This window comes from Salvelinus fontinalis, chromosome 9 (genome assembly GCF_029448725.1).
Source record: "Salvelinus fontinalis isolate EN_2023a chromosome 9, ASM2944872v1, whole genome shotgun sequence".
In the NCBI taxonomy this organism is placed as follows: Eukaryota; Metazoa; Chordata; class Actinopteri; order Salmoniformes; family Salmonidae; genus Salvelinus; species Salvelinus fontinalis.
The window spans coordinates 46,257,810-46,275,777 of record NC_074673.1 but is presented as its reverse complement, the minus strand read 5'-3'; the positions used below and the strand labels follow the sequence as shown (position 1 = coordinate 46,275,777).

General features: G+C 43.9%; 1 long non-coding RNA gene across 8 annotated transcripts; it reads right to left on the bottom strand.

The window, feature by feature from the left end:
- Positions 1-203: 203 nt before the first annotated feature.
- On the bottom strand, positions 204-4,558 carry LOC129862711 (uncharacterized). Of its 8 annotated transcripts, XR_008760813.1 has the most exons (5): positions 4,400-4,558; positions 3,537-3,742; positions 3,026-3,433; positions 2,163-2,208; positions 204-1,967 (listed from the first exon to the last, which is right to left on the bottom strand). It is a non-coding gene; the product is annotated as an uncharacterized LOC129862711 (long non-coding RNA). The 8 variants fall into 8 exon arrangements; XR_008760808.1 differs by having other exon boundaries at positions 204-2,208; XR_008760811.1 differs by having other exon boundaries at positions 2,163-3,433; positions 4,400-4,557.
- Between the last annotated feature and the right edge of the window lie 13,410 nt (positions 4,559-17,968).

The window sequence follows — 17,968 nt, the reverse complement described above, 5'->3', positions numbered from 1 at the left end:
ACACTTTATCTAGTCCTTGGCCTATATCCCAATCTGACTTTGGTGCAGGTCATATTCTTTACATTACCGTCTCTGGTAAACACACACTATATCAAATAAAAGTTTATTTGTCACATGCACAGGATACAGAAGGTGTGAACAGTAGAGTGAAATGTTTACTTGTATAGTAGCAATATCAAAAACAGGAAGTGTCCAGATAAAAATGTTTTATAAATATTATTTTATTATTAGATGACCCTTACCAGACACACTTGTCTAAATTGATGGGTCATGTGAAAGAAATGCTATAACCACCCCCCAGTTCCTGCCTTTGTCCGTGGCTAAACCAACTAGGCTTGTAATTTAACCATTTTATTTGTATTTACAGATGGAATACAAGTTTGTTATTAAGGCCTGCAAAGTTCACATTACAGAAGACATTTCTGCCAAAAATGTATTTAAATAAAAAGGAATTAAAATGCCTCATCTGTGAAGTAGTGACGTGTGACATATGCCTAGTTTCTTGAAATGGGTCACATTTTTCTCTGCTGTATTCGTTAAAATAACATCAATAAGAGCTGACTTTGAGGGTCGGGGTTGGGCCGTGTAGGCTTAGTCAACAGCTGGGTTAGGTTTAGATCATTACACGTCTTTTGGATTGTCTGAAGCCTGTATTTCTCAATCATAATTTAGGTCACCCAGGATATTAACTTCTGATTTAGTAAAAGAAGACAACAAACTAGTGAATTCCATGAGTACACAAAAGTTAGCCAAGGGAGGACGGTAGACCCTTATAAGAGTTATGGATACATTTTTCCCCAGACAATGGCTTCCATTTTTTAGCTAACATTTTTGGGCAAGTGAAATGGATTTCAGTAAAGAGACGTTTAAAAAAATATATGAATGGCCACTCTACAATCTATACTCTTAATATTAATATCAGTCTAGAATGTCCTTAGAGATCCAAGTTTCCGTCAATACCACGATGTCCAGATTCATCTCCATAGCCCAGATCTTCATGTAATCCAGTTTAAGATGTAATCTTTACGATTTCACATGGAGTCTCCAACTCAAACAAACTACGTTCAATAGGCGGTTGCAGGCCCTGCCTGATGGTTGATATTGATATAGTTGGTATGGCTATAAGATTGAATAGAACTGCACCATTTGGTCTATCCCTATTAGTAAAGAGGAAGGAGAAATTGGAATTACTTTTCCAAGGTTAGCACCATAGCTAATGTCAATACGTAGAAATCTCAGAGTAAACAAGGATGTTATAAACTGACTTACATGGTTTTGGTTGCTATCGTGATGTGGAATGTGGAATGCGAGTGGAGGAAGCCAGCCGTGCCCAACCAGGTGCAGTCAGTGGAGGACCTGTACCCGGCCGAAGACTACAACCCTCTGTCCCGGGAGCCACAGAGGAACCGACATGTCATGTCTCCTTGAACCTGAGCCAGAACAACCGCTACCCTCCCTGTCATCCATGTCTGTACCGGACAATGTTCAAAAACAAGGGCACATGGGGCATGCAGGCCTCATGGCTGGCATGGCGCTGTCGGTGGAGTAGCAGGAGGCTAAACGCCAGACAACAGTTGGGCAGCGCACCAATCGCAACTGGCAAACCATGAGGAGAGGGAAGTTGACGGCCAGCAATTATGGAGCAGTGGTTAGGGCCAAGTGCATTACTCTATCGCTGCTAAAAAGAGTCCTCAGATCACAGTCGTTGGATGGTGTGTTGTATGGTGTGTTAAAGTGAGGAACAGATAACTAATAGGAGGGCATCGAGGCAGTGAAGTCGAAGGATTTCTATGTCAAGGAGGGAGGGTCTTACAGCTTCATTGAAGACCATGCTTACTGGCACCAGGTCCAAGGTCAGCTCCATATCACTGGAAGGGACACCTGTTTCTTTGTTGTGTGGACCACCAAAGCCTCCATCAGCATCCCCATCCAGCGTGACGACCTCTGACAGACTCATATTGCTCCTCCTATCAGTACATGTTTTCAGGGTAGCCAATGGTCCAAAAATATTCCACATAGTTCACACACACACACTAGGCTCCCAGAATAGGTTATATTATAGTACATACAAGTTTTGCTCAAAGCAGCCAACTAAAGTAATGTAGTTAACTTTATCATGGGCAGTGGGAATATATATCTGTGATGTTGAAATTATTTCTTACCCCCTGTGTCTTACTTGCTGAAGGACCCAGTCAACCCTGCCTGTATCTGACATTGTTGAAAAACAAGTGAACAATGAATAAAGATCATACACAAACAATAGGCTCCTAAAATAAGTTATATTGCATTCAAGTTTTGCTCAAAGCAACCAACTAAAGTCATGTAGTTCCTTTAAGTTCAATTACAAAGGCTGGTCTGAGTCCATCTCCTCATTTTCATTCAGTAATACAACACAATCCACATTGCATTTTATCATGGGCACAGTGGGAATTTATATCTGTGATGTTTAAATGATGTCTTACTGTTAGGAATTTTGTTAATAAATAATTAAAACAAATTCTAGCTTTAGATAAAACTATAACTAATTGAACTCTGCACGCCTGGTGACAAGAGATTTGTGTTGTGGGTTATAAAATAAGCAGAAAGGGTCGTTAAACTATGGTTGAACTGACCCAACTTAGCCCTGAGGTGTTTAGATAAGGCTGTGGGTAACTTTTTAGGTCTTCCATTATCTTGAGTTGTCTGCTAAAGTGGTAATAAATTATAGTCAGCCTTCAGGAGGATAGATTATATTGTGTGTCATGTGTGTGCGCTGGGAAGTTGGAATGAACTTTTCAACCTGTTTTCTATTTGTCAGGACAAGGAGACTTATTATGTAACCTATGACGTCATATCTTGTATATAAACCTGTTGTTTATGATCAAATGGGTGCGTGCTCCGAGAATAAATACTATTATCTAATTTTAATAAGACTGTATCCTGTCTATTTTATGTTAATAAGTATCTTACAAATTCTTATAAATAAACAGATTGATTTTAATTAATGAGTACATTAGAGGAATTATTTAATTCCACTAACACTTACCCCCAGAATGAGAGAGTACATGACTTCCAACAAATGTATGGAAGGATGCACTCCTGTTGGACTGGAAAACAAAGAGACATTTGCTCAGTGGCAGCTCTTTTTCAATGCTGTATCACCTATTTTATCTGGACAGAAAACACATTGTTTATCATAACACAAACCCACCTTGGACAATGTGACAGGTGGTCCCTCAACACCCAATCTTAAGTCATGAGAAACTTACACAAACATACTGTGCAGATATACAGTATCTACAAATTAATTGTTTTATAACATTTGATGAGTTACTGACCTGTCCATCCACAGGCTCAACCTGCTGTAGTCTCTACAACTGGACGCTTGCACTTGGATCACACTGGCACAAGATGTCCATGCACAGGATGGTCTGAGGGATGCACTGCTGTTGGACTGGAAAACAACAGACATTTGGTCAGTCTTAGGTCCTTTTTAATTCTGTATCACCATCTTTATCTGGACAGAAAATGCATTGTATATCATAACACAAACCCACCTTGGACAATGTGACAAGTGGTCCCTCGACATCCAATCCTCATGCCTCATTGTTTGTTCTTGTTTCCCAATCAACAGTCTGAATCTTCCTCTTCCGCCATGTTGGATGATCTACCTTTTCTGGTAAATACAGGGCCATTTCTCTTTCCCAACGGAAAATGGCAACTGCAGACCCGAGTGATGTCACTGGGTTTCCGTTCCACCCATCTGAAAGACAGAAAAGTAACTTTTACTAGCTAGCTAGATTACTAAAATGGTAACATCTATATTTCAATACCATAACCCACAGACGTGACTATAGTAATGGTAAAATAGACTGTGCTTTGGTCTATCTGCACATCTAAAATCCTTCTATGTGGATGGGAGATCTCTGGTGGGATGGAGCAATTATCTGGAATGCTCAACTAGATGATCAGGACAGTCTAGGGTACTATTTGTCCGAAGAGTGGAAATATTGTGACAACCTATAAGACTGTACTTGTGATTTTAATTCTCAAGTGAAAATGTAAAACCCTCAGCCGTGAGGTCACTGAGGAGGACCAACAGCGGTAGGGGGGTTGTCTGAAAAAGACTGACATGCAGGGATGGACAATAAGGATTCTGGGCACTGGCCAGCAGACCACGATTTCTACTAGCCCAAGTAACATTCAGGTCCTAAATCTGTGGCATGTGATGTTGGTAAATTTCACTGCTGTGTCAGGCTAGTTTGGCACAATTTCTACTAGCCATTTCACTGCTGTGTCAAGTCTACTAGCCCAGTGTGAAAAGTACTAGCCTCGGGCTAGCTTAATTATTTTAAATTTAACCTTTATTTAACTAGGCAAGTCAATTAAGAACAAATTCTTATTTACAATGATGGCCTACCCCGGCGACACAGGGCCAATTGTGCACCACCCTATGGGACTCCCAAACACGGCCAGATGTGATACAGCCTGGAATCGAACCAGGGACTGTAGTGATGTGAGACGGTAGCGTCCCACCTCTTCAACAGCCAGTGAAACTGCAGGGCGCCAAATACAAATACAGAAATACTCATTATAAAAATTCAGAAAACAAAACATTTTACATAGGTTTATGGTGAATGGTGAATGGTGAAAAAACTATTAGAACCATTTCCGGTTTTTACTGCTTGGTTTTATGGGCTTTATGACTAATATTGTGGTACTCAATATAATGACATCGTTCTATATATAAGAGAGCACTGCACGATGACCTCAGCCTCAGCTTTACAACACTGAGCAGACAGCCTTGTCCTCTCAAGCGTCATAATCCCCTGCATCTGTCAAAACTCATGCGTCACTTTCTGTGTCAGGCATGTAATGTCGCTGCCGTAGCACACAATGCTACCACCACCACCGCTGGGCTGAGCCTGAATCGAGGGCCCAGCAATGAAGAGAGGGAGGAAATGAACAGCGTCTCTTAGTGGAGAGTGGCGAACCCCTCCATCGCGTTTGTCCCATTTTACATATTTGACAAGGGCTTCAGCTGCAGAGAAGATGAGTAGACGGTGAAGGGAAAAGTGGACGAGGAGGAGGAGAAATTCAGAGGAAATTGCAGGTGTGTCCATGTGGTGAGAAAATTCCACCCCACCACCCTTTCCACACCCTCAACCCTTCTAGCTGTAAGAACTCTCAGAGCCCATTTAGTAGATGAAGAGTTTCCCATCTGCCGCTACAGTTCCCTGCCACTCTCTATACCAATCACTGCTCATTCTCTGCTCTGTCTCTGAGCCCGCTCTCTTCCTAAACATAATTTAATTCTAATTGATTCTTTAGTGTAGACTGTCGAGTCCTAGAGAGGTGGCTGGCTGATTGGCACTTCTCTCAGAAATGCAGGTGTAGGTCTATTAGAGGAGCTTGCTCAATCCCTGCTACTTCATGCGATTTAGGCCTAAATCCAATCAGATCAAGCATTAATGGGCAATAGCCGACACTTGCATAGCTGATGTTTTGCCGGTGTCAGTATCACGGCTCAGGAGAAACCCAGGTGCAGGCATTTCGAAGAAACAAAAGTTTATTACAAATACAGGTGGCAGGCAAATGACAGGTCAAGGGCAGGCAGAGGTCAGTAATCCAGAGCAGAGTCCGAAAGGTACAGAACAGCAGGCAGGCTCAGGGTCAGGGCAGGCAGAATGGTCAAAACCTAGAAAACAGGGACTAGAGAAGAAAGAAAGAATTTAAAAAATATATAGGCAAATGGGAAAATCGCTGGTATGCTTGACGAGACAAAAAAAAACTGCAAACAGAGAACACAGGTATAAATGTACTGGGGATAATGGGGTAGATGGGCGACACCTGGAGGGAGTGGAGACAAGCACAAAGAAAGGTGAAACAGATCAAGGTGTAACTATGTTGGAGCTGTCAAATCGGTCAGCAACTGCTCTTGATCATTGTCACGAAGCCCCACCCCTCCTACCTGAGTTAGAAGTTCAGAAAGACAAAGTGTAGGCTATATAGAAATAATGACGCTCAAATTGAAAATCATTCAACAAAATAATGAGGATTTCTATCAGCCTAATCTAGGTGTAGATTACATCTCACATTCCAGTGTTCGAACTTGTAAACAAGGCTGCATGGGATTTCTCTTAATGCGACTTTGTGTAGCATATGGCATTGTCCGCTTTAGGTATAATGCCAGATGCCACTTGTGGATTTGACAGCTCTAACGCAGTTCCACCTCTGACACCGCCAAAACAGAAGCTATGTGGATGTCAGCTAAAGCGGACCTGATTGAATAGATCCCCTAGTTCATCTCTGATCTATCTAGTTAAATAAAAAGTAAAATGCTATGCTCAGAATGGATGATACTGTTATTGAGGGTGTACCATCATTTAATTGTTAACATCCTAGAAATGGGGAAAGATGAACTAAGCAATACCCCTAAATTTGTATGCGTTTCCTTTCGAAGATCTACACCCAAAGGCTCGGTCTGTCCGTCCATCCGACCTTGCGTGTCTCCAGAGCTCTCCTAGTCTGTCTAGTCAGTCTCACCTCTGGATGATGTGTAAGCCCTCTGCAATGTTTTACTTTCTCCTGTCCTTCCCCTGTAACCCTCTAATCCTTTTCTCAAGGTTGATTTTCTGTCTGTGGAATGTTGCACATCTCAAAAAACGTCCAAGCCAGGAGTATAAATCGAAATGGCTAATAAGAAACCTGACCAGAGAAAATTGCCCTTAAATACAAACCACTATTACAGGGTTGTTTGGCCATTTTGCTCCTTCAATAGATGGATGTGAGATTGGGCAGCCATTCCAAATATAATGGTTAGGATCAGAGCCTTGTGTCAGTCTTTCAATATAAGGCTCTGGTTGGGGTTATCTGCCCATTGTCTGGCTCTGGGAGCGCCTATGAATTCCTTGTGTCATGTCATGTTGCTCTTTGTATGCCTGTAACGGCTTTCCTCCTCCTCTTCATCCGAAGAGGAGGAGCAGGGATTGAACCAAAATGCAGCGTGGTTATGTGACATAATGATTTATTAAACAAGACACAAAACGAACTATACTTGATAAACTATAAAAACAAATAAACGATGTAGACAGACCTGGACACGAACTTACATATAACACGAAGAACGCATGAACAGGAAACAGACTACATACAAATCGAACGAACGATACCGAAACAGTCCCATGTGGCATAACATACAGACACTGACACAGGAGACAACCACCCACAAACAAACAGTGTGAAAACACCTACCTTAATATGGCTCTCAATCAGAGGAAATGAAAACCACCTGCCTCTAATTGAGAGCCATATCAGGTCACCCTTAACAAACATAGAAACACACAACATAGACTACCCACCCAAACTCACGCCCTGACCGTCAAACACATACAAAATAACAGAAAACCGGTCAGGAACGTGACAATGCCTCTGATCAGTTGTGTAAAGTGCTTAAGTAAAAATACTTGAAAGTACTTTGAAATACTTTTTTTTGGGTATCTGTACCTTACTCTAATATTTATATTTTTGACAACTTTTACTTTTACTTCACTATATTTCTAAAGAAAATAATATACTTTTTACTCCATACATTTTCAATGACACCCAAAATTACTTGTTACATTTTGAATGCTTAGCAGGACAGAAACATTTTCTAATTCACACACTTATCAGGAGAATAACCCTGGTCATCCCTACTGCCTCTGATCTGGCAGACTCACTAAACACATGCTTCATTTGTAAATGATGTCTGAGTGTTGGAGTGTGCCCCTGGCTATCCGAAAAAAAGAAAATGGTGCCATCTGTTTTGCTTGATATAATGAATTTGAAATGATTTATACTTTTACTTTTCATACTCAAATATATTTTAGCTATTACATTTAATTTTGATACTTAGGTATATTTAAAACCAAATACTTTTAGACTTTTACTCAAGTAGTATTTTACTAGATGACTTTCACTTTTACTTGAGTCATTTTCTATAAAGGTAGCTTTACTTTTACTCAAGTATGACAATTGGGTACTTTTTCCACCACTGCCTCTGATGATGAACACCTATTCAGAACACCAGGTTAAAAACAACAACATTGCAGTGAGTCAATCACAGTATCTTTACAGCTGCAATTTGAGATGTATATGTTGGTCCCCAGCATGGGATGTGTGGAGTGAAGTGTCAGTGGTAAGTAGGCAGCTTGCTATCTCAGTGGATGACAAGGGGTACATCCTAAATGGCACCCTATTCCCTATGTTCTGATAGGACCTGTTGAGACATGCCATTTCAGATTACTATGTGTGTGTATGCTATGAATCTATGTGGTACTGAGAAACTCACAGCTTTCAAATTACCCTGAAGGCTGGCACCTGAGGCAAGATGTGTGGTCTATTAGTGGTCCAGGCCACGGGCAAGATCTGATCCCAGGAGAAGAAGGTCACTTCTACCAGTGTGAGGCAGCCCAAACTGTGCTGCTGCTGACAGTACAGTTTCTTTGCTCGTTCAGTGACAGAGTTTCATGAAAATTGTTTTTAGTGGAGAGAGCCCCGTGTGTAGGAGGATGCACCCTTCACTGCTCTCATTAAAGTTTGATGCCTCACTTCTAACTCTTCTGAGACTAGATATGTTTTTATGGGTTTGGACACTGTGTGAATTTGCTGCTCATCCCTTTCAGGAAAAGTGCCTTAAGCTTTTTTTCAGAATGTGTCACTGTATATACAGTGACTGAGCATTTATCCCAGTTCTCAGTGACTGTAGTCTGGATAAACCCAGCTGGAAACCTATCTGGTTTAAAGGCCAATATGAAATGAAAATAACTGAGCCACCAGTCTCTCATACTAGCGTCCATGTTTCTCATGTTTCTCTTTTTACAAAATGAATGACACTGTTCATTTTTTAAAAAGAGACAGGAACTTTCCTCTAAACGTTGGTCTGCGGGAGCCAGGGTTTTGAAGGAGAGCTTTGGACTTGGACCTCACCTTGTCTGTGTTGGCTATGCAGGGTGGAGTATCCCAACTCATTTGGTGTTCATCATTGACCCCACCATGAAATCCGGGAGGAGACTGAGGTTCTTCATCAGTCTGTCTGTCCGTTAGTCACACATGATATCTCAGACAGCATAAGTACAATTTTGAAGAAACTTCGGTGAATGATGTGTCTTGCCATAGAGCATTAAAAAAATTACACTGATGTGCCCAAGGCGAGAGCTATTAATTAAGTGAAATTTGAGTCACACCAGAGGAGAGGCAAAGCGAGAGGGATAACTGGGCCCAAAATCTGTCTTCCTCAGCAGGTGGTGTTTTTTCTTTGACACCTGACATGGAGTACTGGGACTGGATTAGCTAAAGAGACTGCAGAGCTTGACATTCAGGGCTGCCCATTGGCCTGCCAACATCTGCCGGGCTCACCGGGCCAGTTAATCACATGGCCGGTATCTCCAAAACAGAAAACATACATATACATACAGACATATACATACAGACATCAAAACTATGAAATAATACATATGGAATCATGTAGCAACCAAAAAAGTGTCAACAGTGAAGAGGCGAGTCCGGGATGCTGGCATTCTAGGCAGAGTTCCTCTGTCCAGTGTCTGTGTTCTTTTGCCCATATTAATCTTTTCTTTTTATTGGCCAGTCTGAGGTATGGCTTTTTCTTTGCAACTCTTGTACTGTATGTATTGTACTGAAGGCCAGCATCCCGGAGTCGCCTCTTCACTGTTGACGTTGAGACTGGTGTTTTGCTTGTACTATTTAATGAAGCTGCCAGTTGAGGACTTATGAGGCGTCTGTTTCTCAAACTAGACTCTAATGTACGTGTCCTCTTGCTCAGTTGAGCACCGGAGCCTCCCACTCCTCTTACTGTTCTGGTTAGAGCCAGTTTGCACTAGTCTTTGAAGGGAGTAGTACACAGCGTTGTACGAGATCTTCAGTTTCTTGGTAATTTCTCGCATGGAATAGCCTTCATTTCCTAGAACAAGAATAGACTGACGAGTTTCAGAAGAAAGTCCTTAGTTTCTGGCCATTTTGAGCCTGTAATCGAACCCACAAATGCTGATGCTCCAGATACTCAACCAGTCTAAAGAAGTCCAGTTTTATTGCTTCTTTTATCAGCGCCACAGTTTTCAACTGTGCTAACATAATTGCAAAAGGGTTTTCTGAAGATAAATTAGCCTTTTAAAATTATAAACTTGGATTAGCTAACAGAACGTGCCATTGGAACACAGGAGTGATGTTGCTGATAATGGGCCTCTGTACGCCTATGTAGATATTCCATAAAAATCTGCCATTTACAGCTACAATAGTCATTTACAACATTAACAATGTCTACACTGTATTTCTGATCAATTTGATGTTATTTTAATTGACAAAAGATGTGATTTTCTTTAAAAAACAAGGACATTTCGACGTGACCCCAAACTTTTGAACGGCATGTCATGACTTCTGCCGAAGTCGGTCCCTCTCCTTGTTCGGGCGGCGTTCGGCGGAGTGTGGGGGTTTCCATCGGTGCGACTATGGTGGAAAGTCCAGACCAGGTCTCCACCGTGCGCATCCCCTCAGAATATGCCGATTTGGCTCTCACCTTCTGTAAGAAGAGGGCAACTAAATTACCACCTCATTGATGGGGGAATTGTGCGATAAATCTCCTGGTAGACGCAGCACTTCCCAGGAGTCACGTGTATCCTCTGTCACAGGAGGAGACGGTGGCTATGGAAACATATGTCTCCGAATCCCTGGGGCAGGGATACATTCGGCCCTCCACTTCACCTGCCTCCTCAAGTTTATTTTTTGTGAAGAAGAAGGATGGGGGTCTGCGCCCGTGTATTGACGATTGAGGTATCAATCAGATCACTGTGAGGGACAGCTACCCGCTGCCTCTCATCGCCAGTGTGATCGAGTCAATGCACAGGGCGCGCTTCTTCACAAATTTGGATCTCAGGAGCGCTTACAACCTGGTGCGTATCCGGGAGGGGGACGAGTGGAAGACAGCATTTACCACCTCTGGGCACTATGAGTACCTCGTCATGCCGTACAGGTTGATGAATGCTCCATCAGTCTTCCAGGCCTTTTTTTTAACGAGATTTTACAGGACCTGCACGGGCAGGGTGTAATGGTATATATCGACGACATTCTGATATACTCCGCTACACGCGCCGAGCATGTGTCCCCGGTGCGCAGGGTGCTTGGTCAACTGTTGGAGCATGTCCTGTACGTCAAGGCTGAGAAATGTCTGTTCTTCCAACAGTCCGTCTCCTTCCTAGGGTAGCGCATTTCCACTTCAGGGGTGGAGATGGAGAGTGACCACATTTCAGCCGTGCGTAATTGGCCGACTCCCACCAAGTGCAGTGTTTTCTAGGGTTTGCCAACTACTACCGGAGGTTTATCCAGGGTTTTGGTCAGGTAGCAGCTCCCATTACCTCACTGCTGAAGGGGGGTCCCAGGTCCCTGAAGTGCGGCTGCAGTGGTCGGCTGAGGCGGACAGGGCTTTTGATCACCTGAAGTCTCTGTTTACCTCGGCTCCCATGCTGGCTCATCCGGAACCCTCTTTGGCGTTCATAGTTGAGGTGGACGCGTCCGAGGCTGGGATAGGAGCCGTGCTCTCTCAGCGCTCGGGCACGCCACCAAAGCTCCGCCCCTGTAATTTATTTTCGAAGAAGCTCAGCACGGCAGAGTGAAACGATGATGTGAGGGACCGGGAGCTGTTGGCTGTTGTCAAGGCTCTGAAGGCGTGGAGACATTGGCTTGAGAGGGCTAAACACCCTTTTCTCATCTGGACTGACCACCGCAATCTGGAGTACATCCGGGCGGCGAGGAGACTGAACCCTCGCCAGGCAAGGTGGGCCATGTTCTTTACCCGTTTTGTTTTCACTCTGTCCTACAGACCAGGTTCCCAGAAAGCTAAGACAGACGCACCGTCCCGGATGTATGCGGTCCATGGATCACACTCCCATACTTCTGGCCTCTTACCTGGTGGCCCCAGCGGTGTGGGAGTTGGACGCGGACATAGAGCGGGCGTTACGCACAGCGCCCACTCCCCCCCAGTGTCCAGCTGGGCGCCTGTACGTTCCGTCTGCTGTCCGCGACCGTTTGATCTATTGGGCCCACACGTCACCCTCCTCTGGTCACCCTGGCATCGGTCGGACGGTGCGTTGCCTTAGTGGGAAGTACTGGTGGTCCACCTTGGCCAAGGACATGAGGGTTTATGTTTCCTCCTGCTCGGTGTGCGCCCAGTGCAAGGCTCCCAGGTACCTGCCCAGAGGGAAGTTAAAACCCCTACCCGTTCCACAACGGCCGTGGTCGCACCTGTCGGTGGACTTCCTGACAGATCTTCCTCCATCACAGGGCAACACCACGAGTTGTTGATCGGTTTTCTAAGTCCTGCCGTCTACTCCCTTTGCCCGGTCTCCCTACGTCCCTACAGACTGCGGAGGCCCTGTTCACTCACGTCTTCTGGCACTACGGGGTGCCTGAGGATATAGTCTCTGATCGGGGTCCCCAGTTCACGTCCAGGGTCTGGAGAGCGTTCATGGAACGTCTGCGGGTCTCGGTCAGCCTCTCCTCAGATTTTCACCCCGAGAGTAACGGGCAGGTGGAGAGAGTAAATCAGGATGTGGGTAGGTTACTGTGGTCATATTGCCAGGACCGGCCGGGGGAGTGGGCAGCATTCATCCCCTGGGGTCATGCTGAAACTACACTTCCAGGACGTATCTCTCGTTCACCCTGTGCATGTTACCAGCCTCGAATCTGAACCCCTGCTACTCGGAGCAGACTTGATGGATCGGTTACTCCCACTGATGGATTGGAAAACCAACCATGTATGGGCACAGGTCACAGTGCTTTCTCCACTGACCATACTGTCTGCCCCTAACGCTAGCTGCAACGCAGCCATCCACAAGGGAGATCCGATCCAATGAGATATTACAATATCTCGACACATTCCATCGGCAAACCTGATTGACCATTATTTTTATGATATCAAGCCAGCTGTCTCTGTGAATGAGCGACTTCCCTCCTCCTTGAAGTCGTGCAATACTGTAGTTAAGATGAACTTATCTTGTCCTTCGGACACTTCCGCAAGCACTGTGGCCGTCTCAGCAAGAAAAACATTGACAAGCAGAGTGTTCTCTGTTTCCGATGATACATCTTCCGCTTTTTTTATTTTTTATTTTTTATTTTATCGTTATTTTACCAGGTAAGTTGACTGAGAACACGTTCTCATTTGCAGCAACGACCTGGGGAGTAGTTACAGGGGAGAGGAGGGGGATGAATGAGCCAATTGTAAACTGGGGATTATTAGGTGACCATGATGGTTTGAGGGCCAGATTGGGAATTTAGCCAGGACACCGGGGTTAACACCCCTACTCTTACAATAAGTGCCATGGGATCTTTAATGACCTCAGAGAGTCAGGACACCCGTTTAACGTCCCATCCGAAAGACGGCACCCTACACAGGGCAGTGTCCCCAATCACTGACAGTCCCCCACTGCTTTGTGGGGTACTGTCACCCTTGACATTGACACTATTGGGTGTCAGTCCCGCAACTGACCCGATGACTCCCACTTGTGAAACACTTTGCGATATCATAGACATATATCCTCGTCTCAGTTCGCAGGTACTGAAGTTGTTGCTACACGCGGACGCTGTGGTGACTGACAGGCCTCGACAGCCACTGAGCGTTTTGAAGCACAAAAACCTGGAGATTTGGTTGAAAGGTTACAGCTATTCCCATAGCCTAGACACTAAGGGGGGAATAGTAGCCCAGACCCATGATGAGCCTCATCGAGTCCGGTGGGGGGTCGAGACTACATGCAACAACATACGAGGCCACCAGAGCAGAAAACAAATCTAGTTGTAAACTCCCCTACAAGATCAGTGAGGAGCAGACAGGCCCCTAGATGGGGTTAATCTTAGAACACGTCTAGGATATTACTGAGGGGTCCCACTCTCGTCGTGAAAGAAGTCCAGTGGACCTCCATCTCCAAAACAAATGGCAAAAATGGTCACGCCTTGCCATGTGTAGCTTCAACTACAATACAACTAGTAAAGTGCTCTAATCATGTGTTCTGGTAGGATAACGTTTCAGAATAAATCGGTAGGACATCTGGTCCCCTTGAGTACCAGTACAAATGCCAGCACAGTCAGCACATTGCCAGCACATTGATAACAGCGACAGAGGAGTTAGTAGTCACTCAGATTGCAACACGTGTTGGGGAATCTCCAGAACACTCTTCTGATGGTGAACACACATGCCACTAATAACTAGAACCCTCCATTCAAGAGGAACGTTATTAGAAGTCATGGACCATGATCACACCGCATATGACTGGTTCAGTGCTTAGAGAGTACTTCCGACGTAAGGTTAGTTCCTCCGTGGATAACATATATATGAAATAGACTCCTTCATACCTATCACCACTACAATGATATAAGACACATTGACGTGTAGTAAAACTACTACATGTCCCCTTAACACATGTCTTGAGGTCAACATCAATTCTTACTGTCCTCCAGGCATTGACCTGGAAATTATCTGATGACGTCAGACTCATTCCGAACCTACTAGGATACTTGGTTATTTCCCTTGGCATGTGCGCTTATGTAAGCATAAACACACACGTACAACAGAACATTTAATGAGGATTTATGCTCGGTTTACTTAAGGGTCCGAACAAAATATCAGCCTTAGTAAAGTTGAAAATGTACCCCCGAGGCCTTTGACTCTACCGCTACAGTACTCACCGGTTTCTCCATAGAAGTCCATAGGTCATCCCTGTAGTCTGCCTGAAGCTGGGGCCTTACAGTTGTAGACTTATCATGTAGTTATCAACTTCGGATAGTGCCCTAAGCAACACACCGCAAATTAAGAACGCCCTAGATATGGCATTAGACAATGCCATTACCGGGTCATTTTGCTAGGACCTTTGACGTGTGTAGAATACAGTCCAATTAGATGATTTTGGTATGATAAAATATATTTTGTATATCTTTAGTTTATGCTTTCATTCCTTTTTTCTTCAGTTCTTTTCACACTTGTGAAGTGGAAGTGATAGACCCAAGATGGCGTAGCAGTCAGATGTCCATTGTCCTCGTCTTGTCCCGTGTGTATATATTTTTCTTCGCATATCTTTTTTATATATATATTATTTTCTTCTTAAAAACTCAACTTCAAAACACTCTCCTGCAACCCACCTCACCAAATGTGGTGCGGATCTGTTTTTTTTCTTCCTCAAAAGTATTATTCATCTCGTATCCGAAATCTACAACAGAAGCTAACAAGCTAACCAGAAGTTAGCCAGCTCACAAGCTAACGTTAGTAGCTAACGTTAATAGTTCAGCTAACCACAGCTAGCGCTCATCAGCTATCCTTTAGCTCGGAAAACTATTGCCAGTTTTGTACAACGCGACTCAGACCAGAGCATACCAGACCTATTTTTCTCTCCATATCCCCTGGACATTTACACCTGGATCTTGCAGCTAACTAGCTGCTATCCGAGTGACTACCGGCTAACATCAATTCCGGAGCAAACACCAATTATCCCGGAGCTAGCCAGCTGAAGAGTGCCATCAGCCACTCCTGGGCTACAATCACCTATCCGGACATACAACCTCTCTTATGGTGGTATACAACCTCCGCCTTATCTCAGTTCACTGGTCACGATGGATACACCCACCCGTAGCACGCGCTCCAGCAGGTGTATCTCACTGATCATCCCTAAAGCCAAAACCTCATTTGGACGCCTTTCCTTCCAGTTCTCTGCTGCCTGCGACTGGAACGAATTGCAAAAATCTCTGAAGTTGGAGACTTTTATCTCCCTCAACAACTTTAAAAATCTGCTATCCGAGCAGCTAACCGATCGCTGCAGCTGTACATAGTCCACCTGTAAACTACCCACCCAATTAACCTACCTCACCCCCATACTGCTTTTATTTATTTACTTTTCTGCTCTTTTGCACACCAGTATCTCTTCTTGCACATGATCATCTGATGATTTATCACTCCAGTGTTAATCTGCTAAATTGTAATTATTCGATTAATTGCCTACCTCATGCCTTTTGCACACATTGTATATAGATTCTCTTTTTCCTACCATGTTATTGACTTGTTTATTGTTTACTCCATGTGTAACTCTGTGTTGTTGTCTGTTCACACTGCTATGCTTTATCTTGGCCAGGTCGCAGTTGCAAATGAGAACTTGTTCTCAACTAGCCTACCTGGTTAAATAAAGGTGAAATAAAAAAATAAAATAAAAATAAACAAAGTCCCCATACAACCATCACTTAGCGCCACAACGCAGCTCATTTGGGAAGAAATGTAATTATATATTTTGTGAGTGTGTGTGTTGGTAACATCTGCCTACGTTACTTCCCAGATCTTCCAGTCTGGACAACCAGATGACGGGTCCAGAACAGCGATCCCCAACCAGGACATCCCCTGGTCATTCCTGTGGTACTTTGCAGCTCCAGAAAACCCACCAATGTAGACCACCAGAGGGGGACCGTAACGGCGATCACCAACCGGACATCCACTGCCCAATCTTGTGATGGACTGCTCCACTTTCAGAAATACTACCAAGGTCCACCACCAGAAGGGAACAGCAATGATGATCCACAACCAGGACATCACGTGGTAGTTATTGCTGGTTTGCAACTTGCAGAATCCTTCCAAGTTTCATCCACCAGAGGGGGACTGTCATAACTCTCCTGTGACGCTCTGAAGGATCAGGTTACATTGGGTCAGCTCTACAGCGTGCTCTCTCTCGTAGAGGAGGAATGTCATGACTCTCCTGTGATGATCTGAAGGATCAGGTTACAGTGGGTCCGCTCTACAGCGTGCTCTCTCTTGTAGAGGGGTCGAGGGAAGTCGGCTGTTTTATTGCGATCTTAAAACACGCTGCCTCTATGCTTTTTAATGTTCGAGATTGGAATGTAAACTGTGGAACACAGTGACACTTGAACAATCAAAAGTTTGAATAATTAAACAATATTTTGGTCTGTTGGTATTTAAAGAACAATCATGATCTCATGAAGGACAGGAAACACTCATTACTGTGTCTTTGTTTGCGTACACTTTTCAATGATCAGATTTACATTTATATGTTGGATAAAATGAATGAGTAAATAAGAAACTGTTTGTGAGAAGATTTAATGTGATGTTGGCCTTCTAAACGAGATACTTGTTAAGATGTAAAGTTTTAACTAGTCAGTGGCCACGCCCCCGTGAGGCCAGACATTACATCAGGCGTCATGGAATCGCCCCTTTTTCACTTCCTACAAAATGTACATTAAGTCAGAGAACGCCGGGATGGAGTCCCCACGTTGGAATGGCTACAATTCCATAGACCAATAGACCAGAAAATATGGAGCTGGTGCTACATGTTGATTTGATAAAATAACAGTCTTCACATTTAATGATAGTCCAGACACTACACCGTATATAGACAGGTGTGTGCCTTTCCAAATCATGTCCAATCAGTGGAATTTACCACAGGTGTACTCCATTCAAGTTGTAGAAACATCTCAAGGATGATCAATGAAAACAGGATGCACCTGAGCTCTATTTTGAGTCTCATAGCAAAAGGTCTGAATACTTACTTATACTTGAGGTATTTCTGTTTTTTATTTTTAATACATTTGTAAACTTATTCGACAAAACCATTTTCGGTTCGTCATTATGGGGTATTGTGTGATGATTAATCAGTATTTTTATTTTTTTAATCAATTTTAGAATAAGGCTGTAACTTAACAAAATGTGGAAAAGGGAAGGAGTCTGAATACTTTCCGAATGCATTGTATATACAGTATGTGTGTGAGTGTATTTAATCCTTCACATTCTTCCCAACGTCTGACGCTTCACACTTGTTATCAACCAGCATTCGGGTACCAAGCATGTCAATCCCTTCCCTCTCCATCTCGATTGAGCCCAGCCTCAGTTGGCCATGACCTGGATAGGTCTACTTGCCCCAGACCCGTCTCAGTGGAGGTGGGAACCCCATCA